Raw genomic sequence first — 18,996 nt, 5'->3', positions numbered from 1 at the left:
CTAAAAATGTACAGAAGTCATGCATACTTTGAGTCACACTGAAATTTCTCAGTTCATGATCTGTAGAAAGTTTGTTCCTTCCAAATATCCATGACATTCGTCAGTACAGTCTGAGTCGCAGGCCTTTAGGCGTGATATTATTCCGGAATAAGCCAGAAGAGAATCTGAAAGGGAAAGTTTATAGGACTGTGGTGAGACCTGCGATGTTGTATGGTTTAGAGACAGTGGCATTGAGTAAAAGACAGGAGGTGGAGCTGGAGGTAGCAGAGCTGAAGATGTTGAGGTTTTCGTTGGGAGTGACCACGATGGACAGGATTAGAAATTAGTTTATTAGAGGGACAGCGCATGTAGGACGTTGTGGAGACGAGGTGAGGAAGGTGAGATTGAGATGGTTTGGACATGTGCAGAGGAGGGACATGGGGTATATCAGTAGGAGAATGCTGATGATGGAGCCACCAGGAAGGAGGAAAAGAGGAAGACCAAAGAGGAGGTTTATGGATGTGGTGAGAGAAGACATGCAGGTAGTTGGTGTGAAAGAGGCAGATGTAGAGGATGACCCCTAATGGGAACAGCTGAAAGAAGAAGATAAAAAAACAAAAAAAAAAACATGCTCTCTTGGATGACCTATAAGACGAAGGGATTCCGTCTTTCCGGATTCACCTCCCTCATCCCAATGGCCTCCCTCAGAATGAAGTTCTCTTTAACTGAAGACCACTCTGTGCAGCTGGGGATGGATCCATCCAACCACCCTAAAAATCCATAAAGTTACTGAGCAACTCAAGAAATTTAAGGATGGAATTAGACCGTAATTAAAATCAACACTATGCTACAACGGCTCAGGACCACAATTGGCATCAACAGTTCTGCATTTAAGCACCTATTAATAAACACCTCAACAATGAACTGTAATGAATGGATATTTGGTGTCACCCAGATGAGGACGGGTTCCCTTTCGAGTCTCAAGTTTTCTTGCTCATAGCATCTCAGGGAGTTTTTCCCACACTGCTTTCACCATTGGCTCACTCAATGGGGATAAACTGATAGAGAATCACTGGTTAGATTCTGATACCTGAGAATCCCATCCCAATTTGACAACTCAAATCTCTTCTTTGTGCCCTTTATTTCTCCTCAGAAAGAGATTTGCTTAAAAGGCTACAACAGGGCCAAATTATTCTTGCTCTTACACAGTCCTTGAAATCTGAAATAATAAATTGTGGAGATTTTGAACAAATTTCTACCCAAAACCTAAAATCAAATATCCAGAGTTTTTTTCAGTACAAAAAAAAAAAAAACACAACGATGCTCAGTGATGTAAGTGATAGCTCATGGTTAAAGTGTTAAACTTTGAAACGGATGATCCAGTGACCAAGCTGTCACAGTGGGGGCCCTTAAGCAAGGCCCCTGACCCTCAAATGCTCAGCTGTAAAAATGAGGACCTCTGTTAAATGCTGTACATCTACACTGATCAGACATAACATTATGACCACATGCCTAATACTGTGTGGCTGCCAAAACAGTCGTCAATCATCAACAGCATGAACTTCTTCAGCAGTCTGAGGTACAGGAGCTTGTCTGTTGGATCGGACCACACAGACTAGCCTTCGCTCCACACTTACATTAATGAGCCTCGGCCGCGCGTGACCCAGTCGCCGATTTTGATAGACACTGACCACTGCAGGTCTGAGAAGCTCTGCCCCAGTCGTCTAGACGTCACAGTTTGTCAAACTCGTTCAAATCCTTACGCCATTATGAAGAGATAATCAGTGTTTTTCACTCACTGCTCAAAATCATGTGATCAGTGGAAATGCAATGAGACAATAAACACAGTGACAGTGCCATTTTTGGGCCCTTGAGCAAGGCCCTTAACCGTTTTGTAGTGTGGCTGTTTCGATAAGTACAAAGCAAGGAGGAAAAAAAGCATTTTTGAGGTTACTTTAATTCTTCTTCTCAGGGCATGCACCACAGAGTGGAACAGGAATCATCCAACACGGTTCCAAATAGAACGAGAAAAAAAAAACTAAGTACAAAATGAATAAATTCTAATTCTAATGTAAATACTCTACATGTAGATATTGGTGATTTTGCAGCAATTATTTGTGCAAAAAGTATCAATGAAGGTGTTCATTTGTTTGTTTGATGGTGCGTTTCTCAGTCTGAATAGATTTTTGTGAATGAACAAAGTAGGACCCATGATTACAAAGAGAACCTAAACAACCTAAAATGCTGCTTTGTGTGAAGGTGTTTTCTCCACCAGCATTTTCTTCTTCTGGACCGGTCCAGTTTCCAAATACGAAGTGGTCTAATTAAACACTTTAAAGTTATTGGAACGTCTTGAAAAAAAATTAGACCTGACGTGAAATGTAGGCTGAGGCACGCAAAGCGCAGTAACACGTTTCCAGACGGTGAGATTTTCCGCGTTCTTTCTCGTTATCAGGATGGAGAAGATATTCGCCGCTAGGTCAGGGTGAGTCTGGTGCTCAGAGAGAAATGGATAACACTTTATCGTACATGGATTGGTGTCACAGGAAGAGTTGCGGTGATCCGTGAAACACGTTTATTCACACCGAGGAGGAAGTTCGACTAGCAAATTGTTTCCGCTGATAATTTTATGCTTGTGTGTAAATCAGACCATATCAATCACCTCATTTCTGTGTGGGTTTCCTCTGGTTTCTCAGGTTTGTTTCAACCTTTTTATGATTGTCAACCATAATTATTGCCCCTATGTGTGCAAGAGGCACTGCAATAAACCCGGAATCTCAACTGGTCGAATAAATATTCCTAAAAACAAGTTTGCATAGCCGGCATCGTTTCCGGACATTAGGAGGACACCAGAGAACCCTGAGGAAACCTATGTTAGCATAGGATAAAGATACAAGACGTCTAGACAGAATTTGACATATAGTTTAGAATTTCCTTATTGCTGTTCTAATAAGCTCCACTCTTCTGAGAGGGCTTTCCACTAGATTTTGGGGCATGGCTGTGTGGATGTATTGTTCATTCTGTTGCACAGCTCCCGATGTACACAAAACAATGTCGGTGCTCCCTGTGACTGTGCATGTATATATGTACAGTGCCTTGCGAAAGTATTCGGCCCCCTTGAACTTTGCAAGCTTTTGCCACATTTCAGGCTTCAAACATAAAGATATAAAACTGTAATTTTTTGTGAAGAGTCAACAACAAGTGGGACACAATCATGAAGTGGAACGAAATTTATTGGATATTTCAAACTTTTTTAACAAATAAAAAACTGAAGAATTGGGCGTGCAAAATTATTCAGCCCCCTTAAGGTAATACTTTGTAGCGCCACCTTTTGCTGCAATTACAGCTGTAAGTCGCTTGGGGTATGTCTCTATCAGTTTTGCACATCGAGAGACTGAAATTTTTGCCCATTCCTCCTTGCAAAACAGCTCGAGCTCAGTGAGGTTGGATGGAGAGCATTTGTGAACAGCAGTTTTCAGTTCTTTTCACAGATTCTCGATTGGATTCAGGTCTGGACTTTGACTTGGCCATTCTAACACCTGGATATGTTTATTTGTAAACCATTCCATTGTAGATTTTGCTTTATGTTTTGGATCATTGTCTTGTTGGAAGACAAATCTCCGTCCCAGTCTCAGGTCTTTTGCAGACTCCATCAGGTTTTCTTCAAACTTAAAATGACACTTTTTATGGATATCTTTAAGGAATGGCTTTCTTCTTGCCACTCTTCCATAAAGGCCAGATTTGTGCAGTATACGACTGATTGTTGTCCTATGGACAGAGTCTCCCACCTCAGCTGTAGATCTCTGCAGTTCATCCAGAGTGATCATGGGCCTCTTGGCTGCATCTCTGATCAGTCTTCTCCTTGTATGAGCTGAAAGTTTAGAGGGACGGCCAGGTCTTGGTAGATTTGCAGTGGTCTGATACTCCTTCTATTTCAATATTATCGCTTGCACAGTGCTCCTTGGGATGTTTAAAGCTTGGGAAATCTTTTTGTATCCAAATCCGGCTTTAAACTCCACAACAGTATCTCGGACCTGCCTGGTGTGTTCCTTGTTCTTCATGATGCTCTCTGCGCTTTAAACGGACCTCTGAAACTATCACAGTGCAGGTGCATTTATACGGAGACTTGATTACACAAAGGTGGATTCTATTTATCATCATTAGTCATTTAGGTCAACATTGGATCATTCAGAGATCCTCACTGAACTTCTGGAGAGAGTTTGCTGCACTGAAAGTAAAGGGGCTGAATAATTTTGCACGCCCAATTTTTCAGTTTTTTATTTGTTAAAAAAGTTTGAAATATCCAATAAATTTCGTTCCACTTCATGATTGTGTCCCACTTGTTGTTGATTCTTCACAAAAAATTACAGTTTCATATCTTTATGTTTAAAGCCTGAAATGTGTCAAAAGGTCGCAAAGTTCAAGGGGGCCGAATACTTTCGCAAGGCACTGTATGTGTATATATATGTATGTATGTATGTATGTATGTATGTATGTATGTATTTAAATGCGCTAAGTCACATCAAACACTAGAGGGAGACAGAGCCACTTACACCACGTAGCGTAACGGCGGTGCTTGTGATCGCCCTCTAGCGGCTGTTGTTGTACACTGCATGCATGCATGCATATGTGTGTGTGTGTGTGTGTGTGTGTGTGTGTGTTTGTGTGATTGAGAGCGAGAGCGAGAGAGCGAGGGAGGAGAAGGAGGAGTGAAAGACGAGTTTGTCCTGTGTTCTCCCAGCAGCAGGAGGGACGCAGCTCCACACTGGAAGCCCGGGACGCTGCACTCCGGCTCGGATGGTTTCATGGTGACACGCCGCCGGTGCTCCACGAGCCATTAGATCCACTGGATCCTTGGATCACTGCAGGATCTCTGCAGGCTCTCTGGTAAGTGCGATGTCCGGCGTTTTTTTTTTTTTTTTTTTTTTTTTTTTTTTTTTTTTTTAAAGCACATGGATTTCGGATTCTTAATGATCTTGAACGTTAGGCTAGTTTTCTTGCTAGCATTCTTCCTATGCGACCCAGCAGCTCACTCCTGGGGGAACAGATCCAGTGGATCACTAGATCACAGGATTTTACAAATACACCACAATAAACTGGCTAGGGATCTTACATTTATTTATATATATATATATATATATATATATATATATATATATATATATATATATATATATTTTTTTTTTTCTGCTAGCAGCTAGCAACTAGCCTCATTCACCGGAAGGAATCCATGTGGAAAGCTAGATATGTGGAGCAGCAATGCCTGGAGCGCGCGCACACACTCACACACACTTATTTATCTGTCTGAAACTCTAAGTAAATAAGTAGTTAGTACCAATAATCGACTAACCAGCTGTCTGTCTCAATTTCCAGGCAGAATTGGGTCTGTTCACTGAGCTAACACTCACTCCAATCTCTATCTATTTACTTTACATTCTTCTTCTTTCTAATGTTATAACGCGACATAAAGGATGAATTAGGTTTATAGCCGTGCTGTAAGAACTTCATTCACACTCGAGTATGTGTTCCTTTGGGTTCCTGGCATGCACCTACCTCAGGACGCTAGCAGAAGGTTTCCTCATGTTGATGTGTGTTATGAAGGACCTGAGGTTACTCTAAAGCTCTTCAAAGCTCTTCAGCTCGGCTTCTCGTACCAGAAACGAAGGTATCGAAGGGTCCGCTGGTCCCTGAAGTGGTACTAGAATTGCTAGAATTACCGCAGGGTTGAACCCCAGAGTTCTTTGACTTCTTGTTCGTCGAGGAGATGTTCCCCCTTTTCTGGTTCTCGATGCCACTCTTCCTATCGCTAGAACACCAGAACCCGTTTCTAGAGAAATAAAGATCTCAGAATTTGTCACCTGAAGGACTATATAATATGTATTTTTAAAAATAGCTTACAGGACCCTAAAGTTGGCCTGAAATCCAAACAAGGGTTTTGGAGCTTTATTACGCAGAAAAGTACACAACTTAGTTTATTACTTTGCAGGGAAAAAAGGAAGCTTTTCAGTAACTCATCCTGGGTTTGTCCAATAAAACGAGCTCGAGATTGTGAATGTCCTGCCCATTTGTCTACATATACTATATACGAAAGGGGTGCACATACTTTTGAGTGTGTAGCAGTAGTATGCAAATATTTGCATAAGTTGACTCCTCCCATAATAGTTCTGCGTTTTGTCAAATAGTATTCACTCGAGATCATGAGGGTCTTATGGTGCTTGGCAATCTATCTAGATATAGTATATTCTAATGGGGTGTACATACTTTTGAGTATGTATCAGTACATGAGTGGAGGACACGTGAACACGTGGAACAACAGAGACGGTTGTTACTCACGCCAGCATCGTGATCAATCTCCTCATGTACATTTCAGCTTTTCGTTTCCGTAGCGAAATTTTACTCTACACCGCTTAACGCAGTCCTTTTTACGCGCGGAACAAAATTTAAATCCGAGTTTCCTCAGGAACGTATTAAGTGGTGCACCGCAAATTTGTTCGCTCTCCGCCTTTGAGCGAATTTTTAAAATTATTGTTGTTCAATTTGAAAACACACACCAATGTCAGGGGTTTAAAAACAAAAGAAACGCACCGCACTGGAAATACGATTTGTTTTGCACGTGCACGAAAACGCTAAAGAATTCGTAGCACTAGCGTTAGCCGCTAACCAGGAAGTGACTAGAAGCTAATCCTAGTGCTATGGATTCATTTTATTTATTCTATTTTAGATTTAAATATTATAAAAAGGATCATTGTTTTATATTATTTAACCACACAGGCATTTTTTATTTTAAATTGTTTAAAAATGTAAACTCTTCAAACGTTGATCACGAATGTTAATAATAAACTGCGTAAATAATAATTACAAAAAAAAGGCACAACATTTTATATACATTTTGTATCAATAGGAATCTTGCCCAGGGTCCCAAAAGGTTTGAAACGGCCCTGTTTACGCAGGATGTAACAGACGAGAGAGAGAGATTGATTGATTGATTCTTTGATTGATTGATTTTGGGGATGTGTGGGGAAAACTCTCTGCTCAGTGTTGGTGAATTTGTTGGCTACCAGTTTAGTGTCGTTCTGCTCAGCATCCACCTTCACCTGGTCTCTCCGGCACTGCTCAGATCGGAAAGTCACGTGACCACACGTGCCACAAGTGCACAGCCTAAACCGGGACTGTTTTTTGTTTCGTTAAAACCTGCAAACTGTTTCCACAAAGTATGTGTCCACACATGCACTTATTTATTTCATTAAATCACAGTGAACACAAACGACACTTTTATACCTTATCTGTAGATCTCCGTTACCGATGGCAACAACACAAAGATGGTTGACATCGGACCATAAGTGTACAACTTCTGCTCTTCATAATATTGTATCGGTGAATACATAAATTTTAAGCAAAAAAAATAAAAAAGTATTATAAAGCTGCATGCCGTCGTGGTAATATAATTGGCACCAACCGACCAATGAGCATTAAGCTTTCAGAAACTTGATTACTGAATTTTACAAATATTTATATTTTTTACATAAACAAGCCGCGCCTGTGTATAAGCCGCACCTGTGTCTACACTGAAACTAATAAACTTTACACAGGCTTTACCAAAAGACAGTGTCTGTTAACGGGTGAAATATGTTGTGGCTCCTTTAAGAGCAGAGTGGCATTTTGGGAACAGCACGTCACTGCATTCTCCCAGTATTACTGTGTGCGTGTGGAGACTGTGGATTATGTGCTCATTATTTTCTGAGGCTCATTTCTAAGTTTCTTTGACTAACCCGTAACGCTGTTGCCAAGAAAAATAAAAAAGCACGAGTTTTGGAAACCTGTCTGTGCTTATATGATTTCTGTTGCAACTGGAGTTAGCGAGCTCTCCCTTCACCCAGACTCAACGCGTTACAACGGCTTGTATCTAAACAGTAGCCGATCGAGTAAGTCATCATTCACTGTCTTCCTCTTTCCTTTCACAACTACAGTGGTACCTTGACCTACGAGTGCATTAATGTACGAGTTTTCTGAGGTACGAGCGGTCACTCGGTCGATTTTTTTTTTGCTTTGTTACGCGAGCAAAAAATGTAGGTACGAGCTCAAAACGCCGCTGCTAGATGGCGAAGCGAAGCCAGAAAGCGAAGATTGTGACGAAAATTAAGATAAGCAAAGAAGAAAAAGTAAAAATTTAAAAGTTTACGTAGTGTACAGGAGTGATAGTAAAAAACGAGTTTTGCCTCCGCCTCCGCTTATCACCTCTACCCCCCCTCCACACACACACACACACACACACACCCCACCGGCGTTTTCGTTAGCTCAAGTCGTCTCATCTCCAAGGAAAATACACTGAATAAAACCTTATTATATCTTTACATACTCTTTCTGTTATGTTTTTATACAAGATATGTTATTTAGAAATGTATTTTACAATTTAATAACATGAAAAACGGGGTGTCATTTTGAGGATTGGAACGGATGAATGCCATTTTAAGTATTTTCAATATGGAAAACTGATTTGATGTGCGAGCAAATTGAGATACGAGCTCGTCCACGGAACGAATTAAACTCGTAGGTCAAGGTACCACTGTATTTCTCTCGGGAGTTTATCTTTTTGCATCGTTGTGTGTTTAAAAATCAACACCGGTGAAAGTTTTTTCTCCTGATGCCGTGCAGCTCAGAACACAGGTGAGGTGCATTTTTTTTTTTGTTTCCGTTCGGAAATTGCATTGGTCTAAATGTTATGTCGCTCAGTTTTTTGGCTTGAAGTTTGTGAAACCGAGAAAAACCCAGGAAAAATTCAAAAATAAGCCGCTTCGTTGTTTAAGCCGCGGGGTTCAAAACGTGGGAAAAAAGTAGCGGCTTATAGTCCGAAAAATACGGTATACCAAACAAAAACTTCAACATTTGCTGTACTATTAAGTAAAAAAAAAAAAAAAAAAGACCAGCAACAATAAAAACCTTTTTGTTTGCAACTCGGATTGATTGTTACATTTTGTTAATAAAAATAAAAAGAAATTTGATCTGCAGTATGAAATATTAGATTGAACAACACAAGTTTTTCTTTTAATATTATTGTATTAAAGTAATTCTTTTAATTTAATTAAATTTTTTTGCTTGTAAAATGACAAAATTGTGTTTGTGTCACTACACAATAAATATAGTTTTTCATGCAAATCAACTTGGCCTGTATTTCATGCGGAAACAAGGAATAAGAGAAAAATGTGGAGAAAACATTGGTTAGGGAGACACAGACACCATCGTCTGGTGATGGTTGTCTGATGGTTGTTTGTTCTGCAAACAGAACTGGAGGTATAGGGTGGAAAAAAACTTTTTTGTGTGTGTTATTTGTATTACATTTCTTATACAAGTATTTTCTTGCTCCAACATTAAACTGGATTCAGGGATCTGCTGCGCATGACAGCAGACTCTCCATTGTTTCTTAGTGCCGTTCTTGCTGCGAATTGTGAAGGATTTGCACTAGACCATCCATCATGAGGAATTTGGACATGCTTGATAACATTCCTTGTGTAGGAATGTGTAAAAGGAAGCGCTAAAAATAGCCGGCGTCTGGGAAATCCGGGTTAAAAATCGCATATCTTGCGCTAGACTTTATTCATCTTAATAAAAATATACATTAAGCCATAACGTCTGGATGAGCTGCCGAGTGAAGATCTTGAATTTAGGGGAGGAGATTTATATCTATACCCAGTGGCTTTCTATTATGGTTTCATTTGTAGGATGGTACGAGGCTAATGATTTTAATAATAACCTAAATGTACATTTCGGGGCAAAACGGGGTCACAAGGTCGGGTCAGGACATGGCTTGGTAATAATGAACGATGTTGCTTGATTGTTCTGCTTACGAGGCAGCTAAGCCTAAGCTGTATTAAAGTCGAAGTGCTGATGAAGTAAGGTGAGCGTTAGGGATTCTTAAGTAGCTTATTAGACAAGTTATGGTCTATGGACACCTCAGTGTATGGTGGGATCCCATTCCACATTTAGTCCCCATTTTCTGTTAGAATAACTTCCACTCTTCTGGGAAGATGTAGATTTTTGAGTGGAGATTTTGTGCCCGTTCAGTGATGAGTACTAAAGATCATAATTGGTGGATAATCGCGTTGGAAATTTTGATTGGTGGTCTCTATAAAGGCCGATCCAGAAGGGCCGATCAGATGGTGCAAAACTTGGAAAGCAGCCAAAACACCAATCTTATCAGACATTTGAAGGCTAGTCATGTAAAGGAATATGAGCAGTTTTCAAAGTTGGCTAGTGCTAAGACATAGCGGGACAGTTGAGCAACTCAAGTGCGACTCACTCGGCTGTTGGTAACCGAGATGTTTCAAAGACAGACAAATGAAATAATCATCAGCCACTGTCTATTATGGAAGACGAAGGGTCCTGGCTACTCATGTTCTCAAAGTGTGGGTTGCGGCCCCCTACTGGGGAATAAAGTATGAAGTTCATACACTCCAAGCAACCAAAAACAAACAATTAGGTCACTAAAGCAAGTAAATGAAAACATCAGTTAGAACCACATTTAAATTTTCTCCAGTTTTTAACTTGATACACAATAAATAACGTCAAATAGTATAATGAATAAATAAATAGATGGCTTCAAATAGAGCCTATAATCTGTATTCGGATGATACAGCTTCCAGTGATCGGGATTTTCCCAAAAATCCTGATCGGCGACCCCCTACAGGAGATGTTCCACTCCCACCCATGTGAAGCATATGTTCATAGAGTTGGCTTTGTGCGCAGAGGCGGTGTCAGGAACAGGTTTTTGGTCTCCTAGTTTAAGTAAAGGGAAATTTTCATTCTACTACATCGAAAAGCATCTTATACGAGGTGGTATCATTAGGTTTAGAGTCTAGCCCTGTTTACAAAAAATGACTTTATTTATCTAGGTTTACACAACGTCACCTTTTAAAATAGTCCTCTTGCACAGCAGTACAGCGCTCCCAGTGTTCCTGCCACTTCTGGAATACTTCCTGGATGTCAAGCACTTTTCTGGCATTCATGCTGGATGTTGTCAAAAAAGGTGACCTTTGAGCCTCAATTTATCTTCGGGAAGAGGGCGAAATCTGCAGGAGCTAAATCTGGTGAGTAGGGTGGGGAGTAGGGGAGTTTCTTATAAGAAGCTCGGTGACTGAGTGCATCAGAATAGCAGACGTCTGTAACGCATGTGGTCAGAACAGCACCAGCTGCACAATGTTCACTGGACGATGTCTTTTGGCACACTGATTTATGAAGGTCGGTGCTCCCTGTGACTGTGTATGCAGCCTTGTGCTGCCATCTGCTGATGTGATACAAAACTAGTCTCGAAATGTTTTTATACCACCTTGTATAACTGTCAGCCTCCAAGTTTGTGGTTACCAGTTTGGGGAAGAACTACATATGACTGGGAAAGGCAGGTGTCGCAATACTTTTGTCCATCGAGGGTAATATTGAAGTACACACACAAAACAATGTTTGGGCAAAAACAGAGGCTCTTGCATTTCTGTACCCAAGAGGTTGGCAGAGGCAGAAGAGGTTAACGAACTCCACAGTGAGAAAAGACGAGGTCTTTGTATAGACCGAGAGACAGAAAGAGAAAAGATAGTGGGGGGGGAACGGAAGGACAAACGCCTCTGCCTGGTTGTGTTGCTATAAATCTTCTCGGTTGGAAAGGTAAACGATAGAGAGAGCCTCGGAACGAACGGCTCGGCTCTAAGAGGGGGGAAAAAAAACAATCAAACGCGGTCATTCAATAAAGAAAGCGAAGACTTTGTCAGAAATGCCGGAGGGACCGCCGGGGAGGACCAAGAGTCAATAATGTAAGCTTCCAGATAGCTTGAGGTTCGTATCCCAGGCCTGCGAGAGGTGAACTTAGAGCCTGCGTGACGCGGTTAAATTCTTTTGTTGTTATTTTCTGTTCATGGCCGATGGAGTTAGCACTGCTGAATTAATATGACTCGATGCAGGTCAATACTTCTGTCCTCGGCTTTTTAATCCCGTTTCAAAAGACGACAAGAACGTGTACGTGTCCGGTACAGCGCTGGGAATATTAGGATCAGGATATCCCCAGAGTAAACCAGCAAACCCCCCCCCCCCAACTCCTCCTTTCCGTCTTTTGGTAGCGTATTGAAGCCAGATGACCTCGGGCAGCCCTCCAATCTGTAGCTCTGCTAATACACTTCAGCTCGTGCTGTGCAGCACCGCAGGGTTTAGCCCGTACGATAACGGGGGGTGGGGTTGGCGGGGACGGGGGAGTCCGCCATGAGCAATCAGACAAATTGGACAGGGCAGAGGGAATCCGAGCTCTCTCTGAGACTCCCGCTGCTCTCCTTATAACTCTCGATCCGTCTCTCTTATGCTGGCTGTCTGCTCAATAAGGCGCTCAGCTTTCTGCGCCGGTGGAAGTTTATTTATAAAAGGGAAAAAAATGCCGTTATGTAAGAGAGAAAGGAACTCATTTGATTCAGTATGGTTCCTGTGACAATTGAGGCCCCGTGTAATGAGCTTTGGTTAAAAAAGTTTATAATCACTGATATTTTTTTTCCTTTACGTAACACCATAGACGTTAATCAACCGCTTCTAATTTGGTTTTGCGTTTTTTTTTTTTCCTTCCATTTTTCCTTCCATTGACTCTCTTAAGCATCGTAATTACTCGTATTGTACAATCGCACAAAAGTAGCTTAATTACCGTTCACGCGTCCTGGGGATGCAGCTAATTTTCCAACGCAGCGTCATGGAGTTATATTGATATTCCTGAAATGCACTATGCCGTCTACGATAGCATGAAACGAGCAATAATTTGGTCCACTTCGATTCAGTGTGATTTTATTCAGCACTAGTTTCTGATTGGATTCCTATTCAGTCCTATAAATAGATGTATAAAGCATTGAGAAATCTTGAAGTGAGTCTTCTATTTCATTCCTCAATAAGCAGAAGCAAAGCTCTACCCCCAGAACGTGCAGGTTAGCAAAAGGAGCTTTAGCAAGGAGTTGCGTGTTGAAATGTCTGCGATTTCGCTAGAAACGGAAAAAATATCTTTCCGATTGGTTGTATTAAGACCATTTGGGCCATTTGCAGACGTGTCCAGGAGGAATGTAGGTAATTCCACATTCAACTTCCTCCCTTTGCTTCTGTTGATTTGATTTTTAATGCTTTTCTTGCTTTTTTCAAACATGTTTTGTTGCCTGTAGTAAAATTGTCTGGCTGCGCTGGAAGCCTGGCGTTTTTTTTCCTGTCTGAGCAGAGTAAGATGGAGGAGGAGTGTTTGCACCTTTAATACTAATTACATTTTATATTTATTTATTTTTTTATGTCTATGCATTCGATATCAACCAGATCTAGGCTTGAAGTTGCCCTTTCTGACGCAATCCTTGCAATTTCGCCAGATTTGTGCAACCAGTAGCTGGGCTGGTTGCCTATTAAAAAAATGTGTGTTCGCATCTTAGGGTTCAGCAGCAAGTATTTGGTCTATTTGCTAGCTGTTGCATTTGATTGGTCGACCAATTCATTGTTTTTTGCCGATTAATCTCATCGATGATTGCTTGCAGCAAACGACTATCGGCAAAAATCCATACAGATCCGTTGCAGGAATGACTGAGAAGGTCCGCTGTCATTATGTACGATCCAACCTTGCTATCGTTTAAAATCCTCTATCGGTCGACTTCTAGTGTGTGATGTTTTCAGTGCATTCCTGTTCTCTGTTCAGATGAACAAAGTTTACTGTAATATGATGGGTGATTCTTTAATAATGGGGTTGAAAAAAAAACGAATGGAACGCTTAGGTGTTAATTTCCAGGAATGCTTTGTTTTTCCAGCCAACAATTCCGTCCAAAAAACCTTTTGAACCTACTTTTCCGTTTGTATTGTTGTTGTTGGGTTTTTTTCTCTAACACCTCTTTTCCTTCACAAGTCCAATAAACTAAAATTAGGTTTAGTAGTCCTCTTCTCAGTGTTGGCTGTTTCTAATTAACCAAGTGCTTCTGTAATAAAACTGCTGGCCTTCAAACAACTCTGAGATATGGGTACGTTGTGAGATCATCGTATGGCAGCTTCACGAGCCTTCTGGCGATCAGGTCTCATCCCCCTTTGCAGGCAGACGAGCACGTTCTTCCTGGTTTCTTTAAGCTTTGCATAATTAAAACCCATGTTGGCCCATTGCATAATGCCGAGCTTTCTTCTCTAATTAATGTTTCCTTTGTAGCGGCATCCTGATTAGTTGTGGCGGAATGCTGACATGATTTAATTGCTCATCAGTAATTAAAAGCATCTTTGTATGAGCAGGGACATGCAGCCAAAGCTGAGATCTAAAGTCTCACTCAAGCAGGCTAATGAATGGAACGGCTCAGATTTGTAGAACAATTGCTTTTACATCAAAACCTTCAGAGATGTTCAACAGGCACCGCAAAGGTTTCTTCAGTAACTTTTATTTATTTTTTATTTTTTTAAGCGCATTAAAGATAACTTAGGATCTCTTTTAATTGCTACTTCTGTAGTTGTTCTTTTCTGCCTTCCTTGGGACCTGAATTCTTGGAGAAGTGGGAAAAATATAATTATATAATAAATTTAAGAATTTAAGCACAATTGTGTGTTATTCTACAAATGAGTTGGTGGTTGGACATACCTCGAGGACTGTGATGTCTCAAGAACCAGGGCTTTTATTCATTCAACTCTCTCAAAACACTTCTCTCTGACAAAATTAGGCCTCATATGGTAAGACTGATATTTCTAGTACTGTAACTAAACTGTGTTCTAAACTGTAAAGTTTGTGTCCACTGTAGACTCGGATTCCTGCATTCTGAGACACTTTTCTGCTCACCATGGCGGTAAAAATGGCTATTTAAGGTAGCAGAGACTTTGACATAAACGTTAACAGTTGGCAGACGCATTTATCCAGACCGACTTATAGTTATGTTATCTGTACAACTGAGCAGTTAAGGGCCTTGCTAAAGGGCCCAGCAGTGGCAGCTTTGTGGTGCTGAGATTAACCATGGGATCAACCCTTAACTTCTCAATTGTAAGTCGCTCTGGATCCGAGCGCAAGCCAAATGGCGTACATGTAAATGTACCTTAAGGTTTTAAAATTTTTTGCACCATGTGATTCAATCTAGATTTTGTTGTGGGCACAGAACCCAAGAGATCAACTGTTTCTGAAATACCCAAACTTGCCAGTCTGGCTTTCAGAAACTGTGCCAAGTCTCTGAGATGATATTTTTATTCCTTTCATTTTGTGGTTGATGTGAATGTTAACTCTGAAGCCCTACTAATGTTGCCTTTTAGTTGCTTCTCTTAGGGGTTGCCACAAAGAGCTATTTGATTTGGCACAGGTTGCCCTTCCTGATGTACATCTCTATAGTCTGTGTTTGTTATTGTTTTTAGTGGTTAGTCTATGATATTGAGTGATCCCAGAGGGGAAACAAAATTAAAAGAAGCACTGGGGTATAGTACTTGATCAAAAATTACAACAAATTAAGCATGTAAATGTCGATTTGCTGAATATTTACGAGTTGACAATTACATAATCATAAGCTCGTATCCCATGACAATATATCTTTCACAAACACGAGTCCACTTGCACAGCAATACAGCGCTGTCAGCTTTCCTGCCACTTCTAGAATGTGTCCTTGAAGTCTTCTTTCTGAATTGTGTCATCGCCTTCTTCGATTCGCCCTGGATCTTCGCAACTGTGTCAAAACTGCGAGCTGGATCTTCATCTTACGGAAAGAGGGCGAAGTCCGCAGGAGCCAAATCTGGCGAGTAGGGTGAGGTCATGTAACTCGCTTTCCGACGATCATCGTGCACAAGTTGCTGAATTACAAGTTTTGACATTTTCGGGGGATTGAGCTGGTCTAAGGTCCTCCTGATCTCTTGTCATGTTCCAGTGATGTTCTTCCGCTCTTGAAGCACGCATACCATGAAGGGCTCATGTATGTCATGTCAAACATCTCTGTGGCAGACTTGCCCAGTTTTACGTTTGCCTGTTGTTCTAACTTGCTGTCCATGAGGAAACTGCAAATGTGGTATCCACATAGCGCTCATCCTAAAGCATTTTCTATATCCGGTACTGTCGTGTTCATCTTCAAGCACACCTGCTTGACTTCCCGCTCCCCAGGTGGATGCTTGTGGGGGTTGAGGCGTGTCGTCTGAGAGCCCCCATAGCTCCACCTCGCATTCTGCCAAGCAAGTGGAAAGAGAAATTAATCTTCAAGAGGAGCATGCCAAAGCAAGGGACTGCAGAACTGTGTGTTTTCATGGCGGGGACACTGCCGAATTCTGGCTGCCTTCAACCAACCCTCTCCCTCATCTTTACGTTGTCCAAATGATGCCATCTGGTCATCAGGTTTCATTCCTCTTATTTCCTGCGAACTCTTTCGAGGCTCAGCTTGTGTTCATTATCTTTAGATAATATTTATAAAACCGTTCACATTACAATGGGGATGTAAACAAACTTGTAGGGAAGATCATTGTGCTGTCAACATCTCGTGAGCATCAGGGAACATTTGGGCACCAGGGCGTGACGTTCGAACTTGTTTTTTTTCTCTATCTAACCGAATAAAATGCCTCGGTTGTCTAAAAGACTGCAATCCTGTGTTTCACGGCTGAAATACGAGTCTCCTTGAGTGCATTGCTCATGCACACACATTTGGATGCAGTCAGTAGTCGTGTAGGTTCCAGGAGATACACCCTCTTTACTCAGAGTCACAGTTTATGTTCAAGCATTGTGCCAAAACATTGAGGTATTGGACCTGCTTTTTTTTTGGAAATGAAACTCGCCACGGTAGTAGACTATACAGACAAAAGTTTGTGTCATTATCTAGGAAAGTGGAAGTCCGTGGGCCGCAAAATTTTTCCTTTCTTCAATAAAGGCCGGGTTGATCTGTAACAGAAATGTCTTTGGGCCCGTGTGACTACCATAATCACTGTGCAGACTTTATTTTGAAATGCTTGATTGGTATATTAATATATTGTTTTGCATCAAACAGACAAATGAGCATTACTTTGCCAAGAGATATATCGCTTATTACAAGAACAACATTAATAGGGCTTTCTGTTCGGTGCACACGTGAATGCAATCGAATGCAATTCTTTTTTTAAGTGTGGAACATAGTTAAAATCTATTAACAGCAATTAAACAATAATTAAAATCTTTGGCCAATAATTAAAATCTTTGACCTTTTCTATGGCATTTTATTCAAATAATTAAAAAATGTAGACTGTTAATGTTCACAAATGTTAATAATAATAAACTGCATTAATAAAAAATAAACAAAACAAGCAATTATGTTTTACGTTTCTTCCCCAACCCTTAGCACCACAAAGCTTTCACTTATGGGAACCCTAGCAGTACCATTGAGCCTTAACTGCTCAGTTGTATGTAAGTAAAGATAAGAGTTCTGCAAAATACCATAAATGTAATTGTCTTAAGACAATTTTTTTTCTCCTCAAGTTAATACTCTTGCATATAACCGTACTGAAACCAAGAGGCAGTAAGAGGGGAAAAAAGTCTAATTCAATTTTATTAAAATTTCACAATAAATAAAGGCAGTACACACCCTTTCATTATATACCTTGCCCCCTATTTCACCCCACCGTCATCTTTACTGACAAGTGTACAATAGCTTTGCAGCGTTTTTTTCCTCCCCCAGCCCACAGCTTCCTCAGCTCGCCTCTCTGCCCTTTCGTTCGAGCCGCTGAAGTTTATTCGGAGACACGTCCTGACTCGTTTTACATTTGCGCCGCGGTATTGGGTCTCGAACAAGTCGTCCATCGTAAATGGGACACTGATGAAATCCCCGTAGGTTATTTATTGGCAGCACAGTGGCTGCTTGTTTTCCCAACAAAGCTGTTGTTGCCTTTTGTCCTGTTTTTGTTTTGTCTGCAGCCGAAACATTCAAGAGAATGGGGTATCAAACCTCTGTATTTGTTTAAGTCCGGAGTAGCAGGCGTGAAGGCCACTCTTGATTCTTAAGTAAAGAATACAAATTAACGAGTTTCGCTATTGTCGGAAAAGAATCCACGATGCAGCGCTGGAACATCGTGCTGTTTATTGGAGTTTGCAGTTTTCAAATGTTTCAAGTTAAATGTAAAATGCATTATTTAGGTTTAATGTTGTTGAGAAGTTTTCATAGTCTCTAGTTCCTTATCTTCTGGGAAGATGTGGAGGTTTGGGATCATTCAGCCACAAGGGTGTTAGTAAAGTCAGGTACTGATGTAGGTGAGGTGAGAAGTCCTGGGGTGCAGTCAGCGTGGGTTGAGGTCAGAGCTCAGAGCAGCAGATGTTCCATTCCAACCCATGTAAAGCATATCTTCTATATGCACAAAGGCATTCTTATGCTGGAACAGGTTTGGGTCTCCAAGTTAAAGGGGAAATTTAAAACCACTGCATCCAAAGACAATTGTGCTGCTCCAACTTTATGGTAATCATTTGTTAAAGAACCACATATGGCTGAAAAAACAGGTGTCCACATACTTTTGTTCATATCGTGTACGTTATAGCAGCTATTAACGCTTGTTTCATACTATTATCTTACTTATTTTACATTTTCTTTTTTATTGAGGTAAAAACAATTTGGCGGCATGTTGGCGAGAAACCGCAGAGCACAAAGATTCCGTTTGTGCGAAACAGAACAGCAAATTTTTGTTGAAAAAACAATTTTCTGCCATTTTGTCATGGATTTCACCAAGCATTTTCCCATGAGTGAACCGTTCCTATGGAAACACTATCATATTAGAACCAGCCTATTGATATAAATCTGTGATTTAGGATGCAGTGTTTAGAGATGCTGTTCTAGGACCTTCTGACCAATGAGACATTGATACTTGATAGTATTTTGCTATGCAGTCACATTCCTAATGCCGTGTAGTCCAGGCGTCCTTGTTTTTAAAGTCCATTCTTATTATTTATCTGGCATTGCATCAGGATTCTGCAGGGTTCTGCCACGTATGATGAAATAAGTTACACAGGCCTTGACCTTGATTTGTGATCTCCGAGTTTGTGTATGTGTGTGTGTGTGTGTGTGTGTAAACCGCTCAATAGCTGTTCGG

The 18,996-nt window shown here is 40.9% G+C and overlaps 1 protein-coding gene across 2 annotated transcripts in view; it reads left to right on the top strand.

The window, feature by feature from the left end:
* Positions 1-4,612: 4,612 nt before the first annotated feature.
* Positions 4,613-18,996, top strand: part of ndst1b (N-deacetylase/N-sulfotransferase (heparan glucosaminyl) 1b) — a 77,984-nt gene continuing 63,600 nt past the window's right edge. The window contains exon 1 of one of the 2 annotated variants that reach the window (XM_083564538.1): positions 4,613-4,866. The gene's annotated coding sequence lies outside the window, so the exon portion shown is untranslated. The remainder of the gene's footprint in view (positions 4,867-18,996) is intronic. The other variant, XM_083564539.1, reaches the window with a different exon arrangement.

Source organism: Silurus aristotelis (genome assembly GCF_946808225.1).
Source record: "Silurus aristotelis genome assembly, chromosome: 16".
Classification (NCBI taxonomy): Eukaryota; Metazoa; Chordata; class Actinopteri; order Siluriformes; family Siluridae; genus Silurus; species Silurus aristotelis.
This window is presented reverse-complemented; position numbering and strand designations above follow the sequence as displayed.